The sequence below is a fragment of the Teleopsis dalmanni genome, chromosome X (assembly GCF_002237135.1).
Source record: "Teleopsis dalmanni isolate 2A chromosome X, ASM223713v2, whole genome shotgun sequence".
NCBI lineage: Eukaryota > Metazoa > Arthropoda > Insecta > Diptera > Diopsidae > Teleopsis > Teleopsis dalmanni.
This window is the reverse complement of record NC_051848.1, coordinates 32,774,626-32,796,709: the sequence shown is the minus strand read 5'-3', so window position 1 is coordinate 32,796,709 and position 22,084 is coordinate 32,774,626. Positions and strand designations below refer to the sequence as shown.

At 28.8% G+C, this 22,084-nt stretch overlaps 1 long non-coding RNA gene across 1 annotated transcript in view; it reads right to left on the bottom strand.

Moving 5' to 3' along the window:
- The window catches only part of LOC119689877, a 28,659-nt gene extending 10,549 nt beyond the window's left edge, over positions 1–18,110 (bottom strand). The window contains exon 1 of the long non-coding RNA XR_005253505.1: positions 17,422–18,110. This is a non-coding gene — a long non-coding RNA (uncharacterized LOC119689877). The remainder of the gene's footprint in view (positions 1–17,421) is intronic.
- Positions 18,111–22,084: the final 3,974 nt, after the last annotated feature.

Here is a 22,084-nt window from a genome sequence, read left to right as displayed (position 1 = left end):
TATGAAAACAATAGATATAGTCTGAAACGCAATTTTTATAAATTATGTGCGGATAATTCTCGAAGAGAGTGTAACATAGAAGTTGGAGAATTTTTCAATTCAAGAAACTATGGACAAGAACTCAAAAATCTTTAACTGGACGTCTGGAATAAAGAATACACTGAAATACTTAAGTAATGTTTCATACTTTGTACTAAAATAAACTTGCTGATAGAGTCATTTGCGCATTTACTATATATATTATTGCAAAAAAAAAATCCATACATTTGTAAAAATTACTAATTATTTTTATAATTCAAGAAAAAAATTAATATTTTTTACTGTTAATAAACGACTTATAAAATTACATGCAATATGAAATTTTAATGCGAGATTTGTTGAGAAATTTTACACAAATTATAAACGAGTCTATTTAACACCATATGCCCTTTTTATGTGGCAAGAAAGATACAAGTTTTTTTACTTTATTTACGCCAATTAAAAAAGTTATTACTTAAATCCTGTTTAAGAAAATATTTTTTAGTTAAATGAACTCGTGATACTCATGATTTAAATGTAATTAACTTTAATAAAAACATAATAAAGTAAGTTTAGCAAAAGGAACTTTGAAGTCTTGTGCAATCGTAGACACTTAAAGTACTTTTTTATTTTATTTTTAAATAAAAAAATATAAAATTTAACAGGTATATCTGTATGTTGTAAGTATTACTAACCCAGCAGACAACAAGTCTCATTCATATTATTGTTATTATGGTAAGTAGTAAAAAAATAAGCCAAGACCTACTAGTTCTATTGCCTCTTCTGTTAAATTAGCATAGACAAATTAAGACTACTGATAAATCTAATAACATGTTTTGGATCAAAACTTCAGACTTAGTTAGTTTTAATAAAAATGGAGGTATTGAAGGTATATAAAAAAGATGGAGGTATTGGAACCGTTTGTAAAAATTTCAAAATACTAGGAAGTAATTCGGTGATTAATATGAATTTACTTCTACATAGACCAACAGGCTTGACAGTATTTTTCTTGTTAATTCGAATGAGTCATTCTAATTGCCACGGGTCTTTAACATCAATTTATATTCGATATATCTAAGTACATATGCTGTTTGAGAAGTATGCACACAAATGAAAGCTTTGTTCCAATAAAGGAAATTAAAGGCGCCCTCTATATGTGCAAATGTGTCAGTTGTTACATTACTGTCGACTCTGTCTCGTTTGCAGCATTCCAGACGACTATTAATAAATTCATGTCTTCCTCTTAATAGTCATTTTAATACAATTTAATTAATCAATAATAGCTGGTAGTAGTTAGTTATATCATATATGCTCTAAATGCTATAATTGACCTTATAAAAAGTCCCTTTATCTAGTTTCATTAAATTAGCTCTGTTATTTCCCAAGCAAATATAGTCAACATGCTTATAAATAGACTTACTTGCTGGCATATAAAGATCGATTTGTTTCATCATACTTATCAAAAATATAAAGGATTCTACACTGAAAGCTAATTCTTTGGTGTAAGGAACGAAATTGTATAAAACTAATATAAATAAAATGAAATTGAAATAAAGAAAGGCCTGGTGGTTATTATATCTTTTATTATACCGAGATATCACAAATATTATACATGTGCTTTAAATAAAAATATAAGTCTTTTTTTGTACAAAAATATAACAAAGCAATTTTAATGTATTTACCCACTCTTGTAAACCATGAATACGTTTTTAACAAAACAACCACATAAAGTTCCTATATCTGATAAACTTCTCTGTCCACTATGGGAATTAATGGGAATGGGAATTAAACTATATGCCTTATAAATACTTCGCAAATAATATTTCAATTAATATATATTAGTCATTCTATATAATGAAAACTATATATATATAGTTATATTTATATATTTTCATTTTAACAAGCGACAAAATTATATCACTGACTAACATACATGCTTTGAGGAATATATAGTTTATTATATAGAATAGTCAGAGATCGTATGAATGCTGCTAATATAATATAACGATAATAAGTTATTCTGGTAATTTTACAAAATCATAATTTGAAGCCTAACAAATCTATATCTTAAGAATATATATTGCATGTGTTATAAGAGAGTGCAATTCGGAATTAGCGTGAGAGTTTCCACAGAATCAAACAATTTCAACACTCTGTGTTTGTTGTACTTTTACATGCTCTCGACTCTCTAATCTTTGTGTAGATCTTTATTTCTGATACTCGTATACCATGGAGCTTTTTGCAAAACGTCTCAACACAATATTTTGATGAATTTGAAAATTTCTAATGTTAGATGGAGCAGCATAAGAAACACAACCAGCCATGGAGCAGTTTAGGTCTACTTACTTGTTTATAAAGCAAAGTTTAATGTTACTTTTTTATTTAGAGCTTTATAGTTTTAGAATTTAATTTTATTTAGGGTTGTTTTGTTTTTCACGGTCAACTTTTCTTGTAGTAATGGTGTCAGAGCATTACAGGTTAGTTTTTTGACCCTTATATTCTCTAGCCGAGTATATCTTCTACGAAGAGTTAAGTAATTATAAACACCTTTTTTATATTTAATTAGGCTGTTAAGTAAATTAATGTGAAGTGTAATAAACTATTTAAAACATTTTAATACATTTATTTGGGGTTCCATAAAAATAAAATAATGTAGTTACCAAAATATAACAAAGAAAAATTGGCGTAATTGTGATATATTAGAATCATGTCGCGGGCCGTATGAGGCCCGTGGGCCTTACTTTGGACAGCCCTAAAATTTTAACAATAAATAAGTAAGTAGTACTTATTAATAATTTGAGTAATATATAGATCAAAAATATTACAAAACAGCATACAACAATATTATAACAAAAAATACTTTTTAAAAAAAAATAATGCCTCTACAAAAAAAAAAATAGAACAATCAAAAATACAAATACAATTAATTAATTCAATTATTCTACAGCTGGTTTATTATTATGTTTTTATGTAACACAACAGGTGAATTAAAGTGAACTATAGACTTTGGATTAATTGGTTAATGAACACTGGACCTCTAATTTGGCAAGGCATGAGTTCAACCCTTGGTACTTGGAGTCTATTATTTACAAATAATTAAATATAAGAAAAAATTTCAAAACTAATAATGTTGGATATTTGGCAATACATCAAACAGTTGTATGGTCAGACAAAAATGTAGTTATTTAAAATAATATAAAAATATTTTTTGTTGTTGTAGTTCATTTTTTAAAACCCCTCTATCAAATACAATAGTTTCTTTTAAATAAAATAGTCACTATCGTCATAATTGACGTTAAATTATAATTACAATTAAAAAAAAAACTTGATTAAAGTACTAAAAGACATATTTCCCTAACGTATTTATGTAATTTAACAAGTTTTTCTATTTAACGAGTTTTGCGATTAAACGAGCTTGTCAATTAAAGGGATGTTTTTGATGTAACGAGTTTTTCGATTTAACGAGCTTTTCGATTAAGGAAGTTTTTCAATTATTAATAGTTTTTCGATGCAAGAAGTTTTTCAATTTAAATAGTTTTTTGATTTAAGAAGTTTTTTCTATTTAACGATTTTTTTAATTTAAGGCAGTGCCTGCGCAGGAATCTTACATTAAAATAAACTACTACTGTAGTAATAACAGAAGTGACCTATGTGTTATTATTATTTTATTGCTATTATTATAATTTTTTTTTTTTTTGTTTTTTGCAAATGTTTATAAAAAAAACTAGTAAAAATAGCGATTTTCAAAATTCTGAGCAAAAGATAATATAACTAAAACTTTGACTACATAAAAGCAATAATGTAGAGGTTTTTAAGACATTCTTATTTATTTTTTCTCGATTATAAGACATTACCTGTTGAGTATAAATATGTTATTTACAAATTAAGGTTAGCTTGAAAATGAAATTAACTTTAAGTCATCAACTGCTGTAGATCACGAAATAGATTAAGCAAAGTTATTAGAGCAGCTTGAGACATTAAGGTGCAATGTTATTGACTACGTGTAACCCTTCTTAGTAATAAAATTTTAAAAATACCATTAAGAAAAACAAAAAAAATAAAAAAGAAACAAAAAAACAATAACAAATAATAGGAAATTGCAAGATATAAAATATGCTTCACCGCAGAACATGATTCAAGCCAACATCAAATAAACAGCAACTAAACATCAAATAAACAACAACAACCAACAACAGGGCAAGCGCAAACGAAACATGTTTACAAGAAGTTGCAGCAACTTTCGAATCTCTCACATGTGCAACAAGTTTCTTTCTAACTGAAAAATATCGACAATGGCACAGGAAATCATCAAATTGTAGCAAGACCAAAACGCTACATAAAATACGAAATGCGATTATATACATTTGTGTTGTTTTTAATATTAATGGGTATGTGTGCATGTGTGTGTGTGCTGTACATAAGTGCGAATTTTTGTGATTTTTATTTATGTTCAGTGAGGGCATTTGTTTGGATTTATGTTTTTTTTTTTTTTTTTTTTTTTTGATTTTTGCAAACGTCAGCTTGAAACAAATATTGTTTATTTTTCTAAAATTAAAAAACGAAGCAAAAGAATAAAAAGCATTTCGCGATGTAGCTTTGAAATTCAAATAAAGTCAACAGTAGTCAAAACAAAAGGAAACAAACAACACAACAATAAAATAAGTAAAAAAAAAATTTGAAAGCTGTTTTAAGATGTCATAAATTAAAATAGACACATTAAATAAAATTTAAAATAAACAATGAATCAATTTCATAGAATAAAAATTATATTTAATAAAATTAAAATTAAGAAAAATAATTCGATTCCCGTCTTCGTATCTATGTGCTGACAAACAGATACTCAATCGACATCCTAAAATAATCGTTGGTAATCTACACCAAAAACGTTACTTTTCATGTCAAATAGGATATAGTTATAATCTACAATATATATAATATATTATATATATTATATAAAGTATATATATTATATATATAATATTTAATATAATATATAATGCATATATATATTACATATATAGTAGACACATATTTATTTGTTGTGAATGTACACGGAAACTATTCACTATCCAACCAATTTTAATGAAATTTTAATGGTATATTAATGATAGGCTATATTTGGACCCGAAAGGTGGGGCTGGTGTGGCGAAAAATGGCAAAAATGTTTTTTTATAATTCAAAAAAAAAAGAAACAACATTTAATAATTAAGTAAAAAATGAAGTAATAACGTTTTTTTTTTACTTTAAGTTAAACCTTATCATTAATATTTATAAAAGAAATGTATAAATAAAGTGTTATCGATGACGTGGTCCTAATTTGGTTAAACTATTTTAGTGACATATATCAAATCCAAAGCTTTAGGTTTGTCATTTTACTATATGGATCGTTTACTAACCAATATACATGATAAACATGATAAAATAGAGGAAAAATTAAACAATTTTTTTAAATAAAAAAATGAAATCTTTATTTAAAAAAATAGTAAAAAATAAATTTAAATATGCAATAACGAGAAAGTGGGAGAATTTTAAAACAAGAAACACAACTAATGAAACACCAGAGCACCGTGGACATTACTTGGGAAATATTACAACATATTTAAACTGTACCGAAATTTACTAGATAAGACCAATTTTTAAGTAAATCCAATATTTTTTTTTTATAAATATTTTACAATAACAATATTTGCAAAAGTTACAACTTTATGTATAACATATTAATTATTACATACATTAAACTTTTACTATATGTTAAGTTAGGTTACTGGGACCGTCCAAAGACGCACTTAGAGCATGCGGTCCATTGTGATACCATTTAGAATTTGATACCTGTCACTATAACCATTCAGTACTGGTCACAAAGCAATTGACACGAACTACAGAAATAGAATTTAGATCTCTTAGTGAATTGAAAAATTGCGACACTAAGTAGGAAAGTCTATGTCTTGCGAAACCAGGACACTGTAACAGAAGGTGTATTGGTGATTCCTCTTCGTCATCCTCTATGCAATGTCTACAGTATAAGAAGCTCCTGATATTGAGTCTCACAGCATGTCCACCCAATGGGCAGTGTCCCGTAATAATTCTCACTATCTTAGATAAATTTGCTCGGGATAAGTTGATTAGTTCCCCTGATCGTTTCTTACTAATTTTTGGCCAAAATTTCTTAGTTTTAATAATTTTTACACTAAAAAAACTAACAATAATCATTACTTATAAGCAATTTACGACTCACTATATAACATATGTAGCTGTTTTAGATATTCTACAATATTTTCATTTCAATTAAAGCGTATTCCAATAAAATGTTATGATTTTAATAAATGTAGTATAGAATATGCGGAAATTATTCACATTAACTCTATTTTGAGTACCCATTATTGAGGGAAATTATTTTAAACAATCTCATATATTCCTTTTATATTATTTCGCTGTAAAAAATAAACATTCATATAAACACCAATTCACTACATAAATGTTATATGGTATTTACCTAAAATAAATAAATATATTTAATAAATAAATAAATAATATATTTATATTTTAAGTGTAAAAGATAGTTGTATTATATTGTAAATAATTCTTTCTTACTTCAAACATTATATTTTTTAATGCTTATTATTTATTAAATTATATTACTTTATTATATTTTATAATGTTTGTTGTCATAAATACATAATCGCAATTAGTTGCTTATTACGTCTTTCACGTGAACTTTTTTTACTTAATTTAATCAAACTCTAAACATATCAGGTCTCTTAAACTTATAAAGGATTTGGCACCAAGTATTTGGGAATAACCCTATTATTGATAGCGGCGATTTAGATATCAGTATCTTTAGTCAACAATAAAGAAACAAAAAATTTTTAATAAGACGTACTTATGTTTTAATAAGGACTTATCACTTAATATTAGCTACGGTACATTACATTCCGTACTTAATCGCAATCTACTAATGTTCCTACAAATCCAAGCTGAGAAATGCGACTCTGATAACCCGTTGAGATTTTCATAGATATCTTCCCATTAAAAAACTAGACGAACTGGAATATATTCCCCCAAAAAACACAAATAAAAACTACTATTTCTAGTAGTGGAATATTTAAGTGTTCTGCAAATGAAATTTCTACTATCCATTTAAACACAAGTTCATCATAATAAGATATTCTACAGTGCTATTTACAGTTTTAATAACAACTAACCGATCATCAAATTCCCCTTAGGAAATGCTATGTCAGAATGGATGTAAGTTTAACATATCAGAATAAAAGAAATATTAATATATTCATCCTGGAAAGTGTAGAATCGTTAGACATCGCTTTGTCCTTAGTTAAACTGGCCATACAAACAGAATACGGTAAAAATTCGTTTTGTGGCACCAAATAACCACAAAACGATAAAATGTCAAACTAAACATACCAACAAACACTAATCAAATTAAACCATACAGTTGATCTTAGTTACTTCTTGCTGTGTAGTAAAATTACTGTTCTAACAATATATTGTCTAATAAACAGAATAGATAGTGTAAATACTCTTACCAAATGTCCAAACATTTCCCGCAACTACTAATTCACAGTTATGAACCAGAAAAGGAAGACAAAATATTGGTCATCTGCTCTGCTCTATTATTCAGCACTCGCCAGAAGTTAGTCTCAAGTGTTTTTCCAACATTCTGGACGTATTAAAGACATTGACTATTTTACCAAAAAAAATATAGTGATTACCTTAAATTAATATATATCTCTACCTATAATTCCTTATGATTTAAAAATAGATCGTAAATGTATGCAGTTCACATAAGATATAAAAACATAAAGATGTAATAAACATTCACAGATCCATTTAATATCAAAAACTGTTCTTTGAGGTGTAATTATTTTTTAAGAATGTTTCTAAATCACACAATAATCAATGAATAATCAATCAATTTTCGGCAGAATATGAATGTTTCTGCCGAAAAAAAATAAAAGCACAATATAATTAATACAATTCTTACAATAAAAGTATATTAATTATAAAATGTTTAAAATAATTACAGTTAAACAAATGGTTTGAAATAAAACAGTACATGACAGTCATTACGTTTATATAGCTCAGTCATGTAGATAAACCAATTCTTATAAAAAAAATGTACCAAAAATTTCGGATGACTATTTGATCTATATAAACAGTTATGATTACTACCATATAAAAAGCATTTGTATGACTACTATAAGCAAAAATAGTTTCAGAAAAGCACCTAACACTACTAAACGCTGAAATTTTTTTGATATCCAATTTCGTTCGATATATTAAGTATATTAAAAAATTGTATCCTTCATTTTCATCAGTTCTTGTCCTTGTAATTTATTTTCTGATTCGAAACCTTAAATATTGTTCAGAAGGACAAAAATTTTCATTAAATAAGAGTCAAATAGATACTTTAAAGACCTTGATTCAATGCAACATTTATTATGGTCTTCAAGGCAAAACTATACTGTGTCGTTACAAGAATAATGACTAAAATCAAATACTTTTTCTTTTTATATACGTACATAGGCTAGGCACAAAACATTTCTAACGCTTATGAAGAAGACACTAGAATATCTATTGTGTCATGGTTCAGATTAATTCAAACTTACGCTTAAGCTTATGGACTCCTCATAGTTTAAATTATTCAATGACATATCTAACATTTAAATAACCCAAATATTTTTTAAATCATCCAACTTTCCACCCAAAATTATGAAAAATGTGGAATCAGAATATCTTTTTCGTTCCACTTCACCTATTCAATACCAGCTCTGTCAAACACATAAATTTGAAGTGGTTCCATTCAATGTTGCAATACTATGAATGTAATTTCGGTAACTGATTTCTTTCATTATAGGTAATATGTATTTGAAAAGCTACAATTTTTTATTTTGTGGTAGCTAGCATATATACTTTAGGCACTGGTAGTTGCCATATTCTTGTATTTTTGCAATAAAGTTATTATTTTAGTGTATGTATGACGAGAGTAAGCAAATTGATTTTAGGCAATTTTTGATATACGAGTATTTCCAAATTTTTCAATGAAAACGCCACTGTTTTTAATTGCGTTTCCGTCCACTTTGATTTTTGATATGGGATTATTACCAAATTACTTGCTGAAAACGCCACTGTTTTTAATTGTGTTTGCTTCTACTTTGATTATTTCCGAATTACTTAATGAAAACGCCACTGTTTTTAATTGCGTTTGCATCTACTTTGATTTTTGATGTACGATTATTTCCGAATTACTTAATGAAAACACGCCACTGCTATTAATTGCGTTTGTGTCTGTTTTGATTTTTTATGTACGATTATTTCCGAATTACTTAATGAAAACGCCACTGTTTTTAATTGCGTTTGCGTCTACTTTGATTTTTGATTTGCTTTTATTACCAAATTACTTAATGAAAACACGCCACTGTTTTTAAATGCGTTTGCGTCTTCTTTGAACGATTACATTTAATACGTGCCGCGGTGTGGTGCGGTGTGGTGTGGTGTGATTTTGTTTTAGTCAAGTAGACATAATTGCATTGTTAAGATGGATGTAATGAAGCACAAAATAAGAAATTTAAAAATAATAAGTAAGTATATTATGCAAATTGTATTGTATAATAGAGGCTGTGTGATAAGAGAAATTACAATGTGTATTTCTTGTACAAAAACCAGCAATACCAACAAATCCAAAATTTATACAAAAATAAAAAAAAAAAAAAATAAAAGCCGCCGCACGTCCAACCGTACAAGCAGTATGCTCTTAGATAAGCCACTAAGCTAAATATGTACATTAAGCAAAACAAAAACAAAAACAAAAAAAAAAAACAATAAACCTAAAAGCCTAAAATTAAAATGAAAAAAAAAAAAAAAAAGAAAAACAAATGAATGTGAATAATAAATAAATAAAAGTTAATTCACATGGGTCTAATACCAAGACCAAGACTAATGCAATTTTTAATTTTTTCATGTTTTAAATAAAACAAAAACAACAACAAAAAAACAAAATAATACAGCAGCTGATAAAACCCGTTACTATTAAAAAGTACATGCACTCGTTTATGGTCTCGTTTTTGTTGCGTTTATTGCTGTTGTTGCTGTTATTATTGTACAAGCACTGTTGTTGTTTTATTTTTAATATATTTTGTTATAATCGTTTTGTTGTTTTTTTTTCTTTAATTTTTCTTTTTTCGTTGTTGTTTTTGTTGTGCTTAGTTGCTTAAGCTGTTGTCGCATATAAGCGTACGTACTACCGCATTATTATAAAACATTACCATATATGAACATAAACAAAATAATGATTTTTATATAAAGCAACAACAACTACACAATTCGTAAATAAAAGCAGTAAAAACAACAACCAAAGCAAAGATAAACGCAAATACGAAAAGCTTAGGAAGAAAAAAATTACTGTTAAGCAAATAGTTTTTGTTTCAAACTCAAACTCTATCTAAACTCTAAATAGGCGAGCTTAAGTGTGGCAACGACAAGTTCACTTCATACACACAGCAGAAGCAGCAGCAACAGCAACAGCAGCAGCGAGCTTATGTGTGGCTTGTGTTCCTGTGTTTTATTATTGGATAAAACAAACAGCTTTAATTATAGAAATAGAAATAAAAAAAAAGTCAAAAACAAAAATAAAAAAACATCAAAATATTATGTGTGAATTGCGCGCGTTTAAATGCATAATACAAGAAGTTTGATGTTGGCAGTATCCGCAAAAATATGGGCATAGATAAAGCCAAAAATGCACTCGCATGCACATGCACGTACCTCCGACTAGACACGGGCGGCAAACACAATTTTTGTCAAAAACTCGTAATGCAGTGGTTTGACAGCTAATCGTAACTCTTGTCGACTATATTCGAATGCACCACAAACAGACAAGAGAGGCTTTTTCTCCATTGCATAATTGCATAAATGTTTTCCTGTACCAAGCAACTCGTTATTAAGGTTCACGTAAAAGTTAACGTCCTTTTAAATCATACAATCTTAATACATCTCTACATGACATTTAATCTATCAACTTAATTTAATAGTGGTTTCAGTGGCTCTACAAAAATGAAAGAGTATAATAATAAGATGTTGGTAGCTGTTGGACAGTCTAATAGATTAGATTCGGTGAAATTTATCGATTATCGCTACTGCACTTTCCTTGAATATGTCAACATATTTTCCATTTTTCAGGTTACTTTTCACAGATTCATTTTAATGTGACTTCAACACTATTTAATCAATTTATTTTCTTTTTTTTTTTTGATTTAATCGATGATCAAGATCTATTTGATCAGTTTTTTTGACACGCAAACAAAAATGTATCTAATATTTCTTCAGTAGTCAGATCAAGAGTTTACATGGTCTACATACTCTAAATATAGAAACTCTATGCATTCACAAAAGCATGTTAGAAGTTTATAAAATAATATCGGTTCTTATGGAACCGATATTATGAACAAATATTTGTTCAAAAATTTCTTCAGTAGTTAAGTCAAGGATCTACATGGTCTATATACTCTAAATATAGAAACTCTATGCATTCACAAAAGCATGTTAGAAGTTTATAAAATAATGGAACAATAATGGAATAATAATAATGGAAGTTCTTATGGAACCGATATTATGAACAAATATTTGTCCAAAAATTTCTTCAGCAGTTAGGTCAAGGGTCTGCATGGTCTATATACTCTAAATATAGAAACTTTAAGCATTCACAGAAGTATGGTATATAAAATGTTAAAAGTATATAAAATAACATCGGTTCTTAGCTTACCACGTTGAAATTTCAATATATTGTATTTAAGGAAAAGAGAATAGAACACTTCTTGTGTCACTGTATAGACTCATTCCGATTCAGGGTTAAGCTAATAGACACCTTATATGTTAACTGACTCAACGATATAGGTACTCATTAAAATGAACCAAATATTTGCTAATATAAGTTATGTTATGTTATGACAAGCAAGCATATTTGGTAGAAAGGTTTCGAAAAGTAATGAACTACAGAAACAAAAATTGAATAAATTGAATTTTATTTGCATCCTAGTAATAAGACCAGAGTAGCCTAATGAAAGTTTTAACTTAAACAATAAAACGTACTGGTCAAAAACTTCATAATTAAAAAAATTGTTTTTATATTATTTTATTTAATTAAATTTTTGGCTGACCATATAGCTGTTTCAGGTATTGCCAAATACCCATCATCAGTAGTCTTAGAATTATTTATTGTATTTAATTATTTGTAAATAATTTTTTTTTTGAAATCTCTCTACCAAATATTTGCTAAAACATCCAACATCCAAAATAGCTTTTTCGTCCCACTTCACCTACTTAATACTAGGACTGTAAACTATATAATTTTCTAAAATGGTTACATTCAATGTTTTGATACTGTGAACTAAATTTCGGTTTAAGAACTGATTTCGTTATTTATAGGTGGTTATATTTACAAAGTCATAATTTGTTAATTTGTGAGTTTAATTTAATTTGTCAGTTTAATTATTTTTAAGAGTCAGACATTCTATTTTGAAATCGAATCAATTCAAAAATGTCTAACAGTCATACTAAATTCTTTAGACACAAACAGTTGCAAAGATAAGACAATCGAATAATAGCTATTAATACAGAAAGTGAATTAATTGCAAGTTTATTTGAATAAAAAAAATAATATAAGTCCGTAGGATAACCAAAATTCTTCTTCTTCAACATATCGGGCCGTTCCTTCGTGATATTATTCTTCAAACGCACCAGTTGTGTTGTGTAGCAAACACTGCTAACGGTATTTCACCCACATTTCAAAGTACGGACGCTATAATCCTGCCTGAACGAGATTTTCAAGTTGTTGATAACTCAGCTGACTGACTGAGTGAAGTGTTGGATACAAGTTATGTCCGTTTTTACACAACATTTCAGAATCATTGAAAAAACTTTTTTCTTTTAGTAACATAGGGTTTTTTGTCCCTTTTTAGAAAGGGATAAAATTCTGTGATAAAATTCGAATATAATCGTGTGATAATGCCATATTTAATTTGAAAAGCACAAACTTTCAAAGCAGTGGCGTTTTACAGGGGGATAGATCTATTGATTAAAAGTGGTAGAAATAGATTAATTGAATTTACTTAATGGGTTAACAGGGTGAACATACAGAAACTCTTTATTACTTTTGTTTGTTTATGTCGTCAGGGTCGATGCGGATGGCAATTACAAAAAAGATTTAAAAGATACTCTCCAGCCGCGAGCAATCAAACATTATAGTGACAGATAACGAACGTTTCAACAAGATTCTGCATCGTCAGGCAAAACAATAATCATTAAAAATGTCTAGAAGACAATGCTCCCTAAATTAATTTAATCGTACAAGGTGAACTAGCATCAACAATCGACATACCGTAAATCGGACGTTATGGAATTTATTAAATCCAGATCGGTCTTAAACCAAAACAGAGGCTTTAACAGACTTACATTCGTGCAAAAAGCGACGAGTTGACCAACTAACTCAGAACATAATAAAGAAAGTCATACTCGTATCGAAAATTCAAAATGATTTTGAAAAATTTAATCGCTACTCAATTATTTTTTTATTACCTCAATAAACCAATAAATGTTTTTTCAGTTGTTATAATTATAATAAATGACAGTTAAAATTTCATAATCAGATTTTATTGGCGCTTTACGCAGACGACACATGCTTGATCTACTCGGATCGGGATGCCTTAAATGTAAGCAACACGTTACAGGGAAATATAGACCTTATGGTGGAATACTTCCAAAAATGGAAGATTAAAATTAATAATGACAAAACCAAGGCTATATTTATAACTCGAAAAAGAAGACAGCATCCTCCAAGAGTGAGCGTTTGCGACACGGAGATACGGTGGGAGGATAACATAAAATATCTGGGGGTCACTTTTGACAAACGGTTCAATTGGCTTAAAAATTTGAAATACAAACGGAATAGCTGCTCTAAGATTCTACATTTATTAAAGCCGCTATTTAATAATTATCACTTCAACTTTAAAAACAGAAAGTTACTTTATACGCAAGTAATTAGACCTGCACTTCTGTACGGATGTGTTACATATAGCAAAGCCTCAAATACCACCTTAAAGCAATTACAGATAGCTCAAAACCTGGCCTTAAGAAAACTGTTTAAGATTCCATGGTACATTAGATCTACGGATATACATAGAGATCTTAGGATTGACTCAGTGAAAAAATATATCAGAGACAGAGCTTTAAAATTATTCACTAAAGTTGATACGCTACTTAACCCCGCCATAACAATCCTCAAGTCCACTTCTGGACTCTCAGGAAGATATGCTGATTTAAGGTCCGTCATCAACTAAAAGACAAATAAATGATATGATTTTTTAGCCTAGTTAAAGCCTAGTGTGGGGTAGTGATTAACCCCCCAGTCATTATAGAGTAAAAGTGCGTAATAGCACTAACTCAAGAAGAAGAAGAAGAAGAAGATGGATTAAATTTTTTAGCTTATTAAGGAACAAGTAAATTGATTTTAATCATGACAAAAACAATAATTTGTTTATATCAAAATATATTATAAATATGTAATCAGAACTGAATCAAAAACCGGAAAAACTGCTAGTTATATCGGAACACTAAAAAATAATGAATCAATATAATTTCTTTTAATTAAACCGAAACAACATAGTCTTCGGTTGAAACCCTAGTCTAAAACAGATCCTAACAATGTTCATGCAAACTGGAACTAATATATCATTGACTGACATATACAATGGTTTTGTTGTGTCAAACTAAAAGAGAATCTATATACCCTTTTCGATATATTCCGTTGGCTATACTGCTCAGGGAAAAACTCGACTTGGAATTGTCAACAGTCGTCGTGGATTACTAATCTTTACTGACTCACAATGCAAAATTTCGTGACAAAAAATCGCAGAAACATTCTCGGAGAAAGCAGTCAGAACTATAGCGTGAGCGTAACTTACAGTGTGTATTACTCTACGAATTGAATAGATTTCCAACTAGTCATACTCATTTTTTTTCCATATTTGTAGTACTATTTTATTTTAATGAATGTATATATCTTAGATATAATCCATTTTAAGCTAGAGTCACCATCGAATTGGTTTGTTCAAAGCATTTAATCTTATTGGTGACACTACCCTCTTGTTTAAACTCAACAGACCACTAACAAATAGTTTATTGAGACAAAGCAAAGTCACCTTAATACTTTTCAAGCTATTACTAGATTAAAACAGTATAGTTTTTGTCAAAAAGCAATACTTTATTAATTCACGAAATTCAAATTTTTGCTATTACTCTCAAAAGTACAAAAGTTAGAGCAACAAATGTAACTTCTCAGATTGTCATGAAATTTTTACATATAATATCTGGCGAGATTACGCTATTTTGAAAAAATTTTATGGATTTATCAATAATAGTGAAGAGGCATCTTTGGTCTTATGTTGCCGTAATATTTGTAAAGACAAAAAAAAATATTACTTATATTTTCAAATAATTATCAACAATTCTCCGGGAACTATCATCGATAGTAATTGAAATATCTATATTCAACAATAAATGGGCTTCAACTATTATCAACTATTATTATCAACTATTACAATAATAATTATTATGGTATAATCAACAATTCCCTTTGGCCTATCACCATCGACAATGAGTAGAGAATCTATCCACAGGTTTTAAGCGCTTTTCACAATTATCATAATATACAAATTTTTTTGAACTATCACCGATACTGAATACATAAGCTATCCACAATATTGACGAGCTTTCCACTATTTTTAAATACAACAATTTCCTTTAAACTATCACCGATAGTGTTTGAAGTACCTATTTCTAACAATAAATGGATTTCAACTGTTTTTATAATTAACAATTATTTTCAATCTATTCCCGATAGTAAGTAATATATCTATCCACAACTTTGAATGACTTTCCATTATTATTACATTAAACAATTTTCTTTGAACTCTCACCGATGGTGATACTGATTAAAGTACTTATTCACAACTTTAAATGGCTTTTCATATTATTACAATCAAGAATTTTCTCCGAACTATCACCGGTAGTGACTAAAGAACCTAAACCCAACATTTAATGACTCTCCACCATTATTAAAGTCACCGATTTTCTTCTCACTATTACCAATATTTAGCGAAGAACCTTTCCCCACCATTGAAAGGCTCTCTACCATTATTAAAGTCAAAAATTTTCTTTGAACTATTATCGATAGTGCGTGAAAAACCTATCCCCAACATTGTATGACTCTCCACTATTATGACACATAACATTTCCACAATTGAAACACATATTCTTAATAATTTAACAATGTGGGGGGTCTTCACGCTATGGAGACTATCAATTTGGATGAGCAACAAACAGAAATGATTGCTTCAAATTAATAGCGAAATAAATTTTTAAAAGAATACTTTATTATACGTCACAGAATGAAAATGGTGTATATATGTATGTATGTATATTGTATGATTGAGAAATAGTTGTCACACACAACCATGAGGTCTGGCAACATGTCACAAACACTTAAGCAATAAATAAAAAACGCGTACGCGTGCAAAGTACCAACCCGCCAACCAGTGTTGCTTAACTACTGTGTAAGGCTGGCTGCATTGCAACTGCGGCACTACAAAAAGGATACCCACTGCTTGAAAGTCCTCAGCGCCTGATACCAAAGTCACAAAACTTAACACAGAATTTTATTTTGTATGATGAAAATTATGTTGCATCCAACAACCAACAAAAACGGCAAAAACTTAATCCCACTCTGGTTAGTGTAAGCACTCGTAGCAGTCGGGGAGTCCGCTTAGACCATTTAAATCCAAAAGTTATAAATAATTTTAAACATGATAAATAAATATAGATAATATATAGTCATATCGATAATCTGTCGGAGATATCGGTTTTCATGCTGATATTGAATACAGCGGCAGAGGAGTATAAGGACATTATTATTATAACACTCCGATGATAATTTTTTTTTTTTCTTTGTATAACTTCTAAACACACACCGTCACACACATACATACATACATCATATATACATATATATTTATATGTATATATAAAAACTATGATAAATGACATTTGAGTTTTAGGTCAGAGATTATGGCGGCAACATCAGTACAGCCAGTCATCAAGTAAAGAACCCATAAGCAGTTAATGATGTGGGATTATGTGTTGTAGATAGGCAGAGGCATTAAGCACGGATGAGCTTGAATGTGTGATGTGATAAAAACTGTCTAGACATTTGATTTTGTGTTAGTGTTGTTGTTGTTGTAATTATTGTTGTTGTTGTTGTTATGTTGGTCCTTAAGTTTGTTGCCCGCGGGAGAAATAAATAAATGAATGTTAAATGCGTTTTGCGTTAAAACTTACCTAAAAGCAGCGTCGAGGTCGTCGAATTCTTTATACGTCTAAAAGTAGGGACGTAAGGAGAAATGTACTGAAGTGGAAAGTTACTCCCATTTGAAGCACTGATTAAAACAGTTGTTTTTGTGAGTTTTGGCGCGTAATTTATTTCAAAAAAAAAAAAAATAAATAAATAAAAATAAAATTCTTTTTTTTTTATATTAATTCTGTATTTATTTTTAAACAATAACACAAATATTTTAAGCACAGCTTCTCTCCGCAAGGTATTTTTGCGCGAGAACAATAACAATGCTGCAATCAGTAGAAGAAGAAGAAGCAGCAGCAGCAACAACACAGCATATACGCCAAACACAATAAACAGGAATAACCTTCGTTTGTTTTTTTATTTTTTATTTTTGTGCAGCAAAAATTTAACAAAAAATTAAAAAAAGAAAAACGTCAAAAGGACACAACACAAATTGAAAGCTTTTTCCTTTTTATTTATTTATAATTTAATAATTGAACAATATTAATTAATAGAATTTTTATCAATACAAAATATTTTTTTTATTTATAAACATCACAGCACATTTAACGACCGTTATGTTTTTTTGTTTTTCGGTCTCAATACACGCTTATTCCCATACGTTGCTATCAACAGACACGCTTTACACTGACTGTCTGTACTGTTGTTCGTTTACTCTTGCTATAACCAAAATCAAAAGAAATACGACGAAAACGACGACGACGACGGTCTCCTCTCGTCTTTAATCGTTTCCAGAAATAATTCATTGCTACTTCGTCATCACAGCAACAGCAGTAGCAACAGCAAAAGCAACAACGTCGTGGAGAAATGTACAAAAGCATGGAAACAAAAAAGCAAAACAAAAGACTACAGAGAACAACATTTTCATTTCAGATGACATTGAGCTGCCAGGGCATACGTAAGCACACATATACGTACGTACACCCATTCGCCATTCGTGCAATGTAAAATGCAAGCATTGTGCTGAAGTTCATTTGGGTTGGAGAAAAAATTGTATATAAATTTGCTAAATCAATGCATTGTTGTTGTTGCTTATTTTAAATAATACGAAACAGTGGCGGGTATGCTAGCAATAAAATATATTAATAATAAAATAAACTAATAAGTAATAGATTATGTATGTTAGCGGAAGGAATATATGTATCTTTCAATTTGTTTATGTTCTACATACATATTAACGGGATTATAGACCAGTCACTGTAGATTGAATAATCACCTACCGGAATTCAATCCAACTTAGGAATTCAATCCAACTCAAATTGCAGATACTGTAGAGAAGAGAGAGAAACTGCATACCATGTGCTTCTGGAGTGCCCGGTACTAATGCGCAGATATGCTTATTTCTATATCTGTTATTCCACTTATTTTATTGCCATCTGTCAGGTATAAATAACAATGATATGTCCATATATACTTAAAATTTTAATGTGTGACCTACATACATATATATATCATAGGATTAGGATTAATCTCGATATTTTTGTTATCTCGGAAATTTAAATTTAATTAGTTGTTGACAACGCAATTATAACTTGAATTTATTACGATGTATAAACTATTTCAGATATATATGTATATATTTTTTAATAAAGCACGTAATTACAATTTTGAAAAAAAATTTCATATTATGTTTTTTCTATTTTAAGGTAATTTCTATTGAATCAATTGTAATATGTAATTGTACGTGCCTTTTTTAAAATTTTTCAACAAAGTTTATTTTCAAAAAATATAAATAATATATATATATATTTTTTTTTTTGAAATAATAGATTATTTGTACGCACATACATGGGCACATAAACAGATATATGTACATATATTATTTATTTCTTTTTATTTATTTTGCTTGACAAAGATATATTTATGTATATTATATGATATATATAAAGATAACGATTTGGATAACATTTAAATTTTTATTTTTTGCTAGTAACGCCACTGTGCAGGCGAATCATATGTTTTTGTGATTATTGGATAAATAGAGTCTTTTTCAAGAAGCAGAACTGCACAAGAACAACAAAAAACTACCACGAAGATTTCACAGCATTGGATGCTGTGGAAGGGAATTGTTAGTATCAAAACAGAACATGAGAGAAATTATTGTGAATGGTGTGTATGGGTGTGTGTGCATGTGTGTGCGCAGTGGAGAATTGAATTTGAAAGGGAAACATATAAAATGTATGAAATGTATTTCTACAAGAAGAAATGAAAAGCAAAACAAAAATTACTTAAAACTCATATGCAATCAGTTGAGAGTAAGTTTGGTATAAATTGGAAGTGTGTATGTATGTTCGTTTATGTATGCATGGCTATCAGTGCGCATGCCCCTCATATGTTTATTAAATTGAGAATATGAAGTCAAAGAAGTAAAAATGAAAAATATGTAAACGAAAAGGAGAGAAAAATTTTTTGGTTTTTTTTATGTTTATTTAAACATTTTAATAGAATTATGCTGTACCATGCGATAACTGCTGGTTGCCTGGTAATTGCTCGGTTTAGATGATGCTCTTCTTGCTCTAGTTTACTCGCTTTTTAGTGCAAACAAGATAGTAGTGTAGTGTAAATAAAATGTTGAAGTCAGTATTTTATTCGTTCGTTCATATTTTTGCTGCTAGTTGTTGGTGGTTTGCTAGTTGCTTCAAATGAACCAGCAACTGCACTTAACTGCAGTCGTTTTTTTGTCGCGACGTCTGTATAATGACGTCTTCGATAATTTGTTGTGGATAGGGGTGTTATTTATTAATTTTTTTTTTTAAGTTAATAAGGTAAAGGTACTATCGGGTATAGAAATATAGAAAATAAATTTAATGGGTTCATTAATTATATATTAATATAAAGGAAAAAAAATAAATATTTATTTATATAGCCTTGTGTATTCAAAAAAATGACTTATGAAGAAACATGTATTATTTCTTACAATAATTTTGGTTACAAAACCATTTTACTAGTTAGGTTAAGTTATACGGACGATCCTGAGGATTCACCTAGGCTTATTGACCCATTGTCTTATTTTACTAGTTACTACATATTACAATAATCGCATCATAACTTTAACACTAGATAATCATTGCAAATGTGTTATGTTCTTGATAACTTCGTTTTTTTATTTGATATTTAATAGATAAGTTAAAATTTGATGTGGAATAAAAATACTTCGAATCTCAATTCAAATTTATTTCTATATGTTCCCAAATCGATGCAACTTTTATCGTATATTATTCATTATTACTATCATTATTCACTTTTTTAATTTTTTATTCAAGTGGTCACACCAATAGCCAACCCAATTAATTCTTGGGCTTGCCATACAACTATTCCGGATACTCCCAAATATTTAAAATCAGCGTTCTTTTGAAAACATCTACGGTTTTTATTGTTCATATATAATATTTGGACTGCAAGTGTCAGGACTTGTGTATTAACGCATAAAGACAGCGTACATCATTTAACAGAACAACTGTCAATTTTGAACCGTAGACCCGTGTGTTAAACACACTAAGCCAACATTAATTAAAAAAATGGTAATAAATATATAAGATTTATATATATATTATAATAAGATTTAAAGTTTTTATACGCGTTACTGTAATGCAACTTTTCCATTTTTTTCTATTAGTATTTAAACTAAAATTTAAGCTAGGTGATTTTTTTTCGGTAGGTGGGAAGTATCGAAAGACAGTGACATACTTCAATCCATTAAAACCTCCTCTTCAGAATGCAAAATCGACCGTTTTCAGTTAAAGGCTGGGACCCCATTTCAGTAATCAAGGGAATAAATTTGCTATTTTATTAGTTATATTCTACTGCTTCTTTCTCAAGAAAGAATTTAAAATTGCCGTCTACACGTTTGTCATATTATCACCTCAGCAATCATCAAGCTACTTAGCTACATCACAGCTCCATGTTGTCACAACTTCGCCACTCTAACCTAACTTAACCTAAAACTATTCCACTCGTTGTATTTTTATAGTCCCTAAAGTTATACTATATGTACACTTCACAATTACCGGAGTAGTGCTACCGATGTCTACATAATTGGGTTTAAAGTAACCCAATTAATGAAACCAAAAATTTGAAATTACTTACTTACTTAGTTGGCCATTACAGACGTGAGTCGTCTTTGATCGCGTCTAGCGAGAAATTATTAGTCCAAAACTTTTAAAAAATTTAACAAATGCATAATTTAAAATTAAACAGTGTTTACTAATATGTATTAATTTCAATTCTTTAATTCATGTGTCCAAAAACTTTAGATATATTTTTATTGGAAATTTACTTAATTTAATTTATTTTTAAATTTATTTAATTAATGCGAGTTGCATCACAAACTATAAGTATTTTTATAAATGCTTGCTTATGAGGATTTGAAATGGAATATTTCAATGCAGTATTCCATTGATCGATATTAATTAAGGACCAGTTGTGGCATTTCAATTCAATTTACTTTAACAGTTTCGTATGGAAAATTCCACTAATTGCTGCACAATTTGAGAGTTAATTGCAGAAGTGCGTTAAATACTGTATGTTTATATATTATAAAATGAAATTGTTCTGAATATATAAGCTGATTATAAAATACTACAATATTTAAAAACAATTTTTTTAAACAATTGGGTTTTAATACCAGATTCTTGACCATTGATC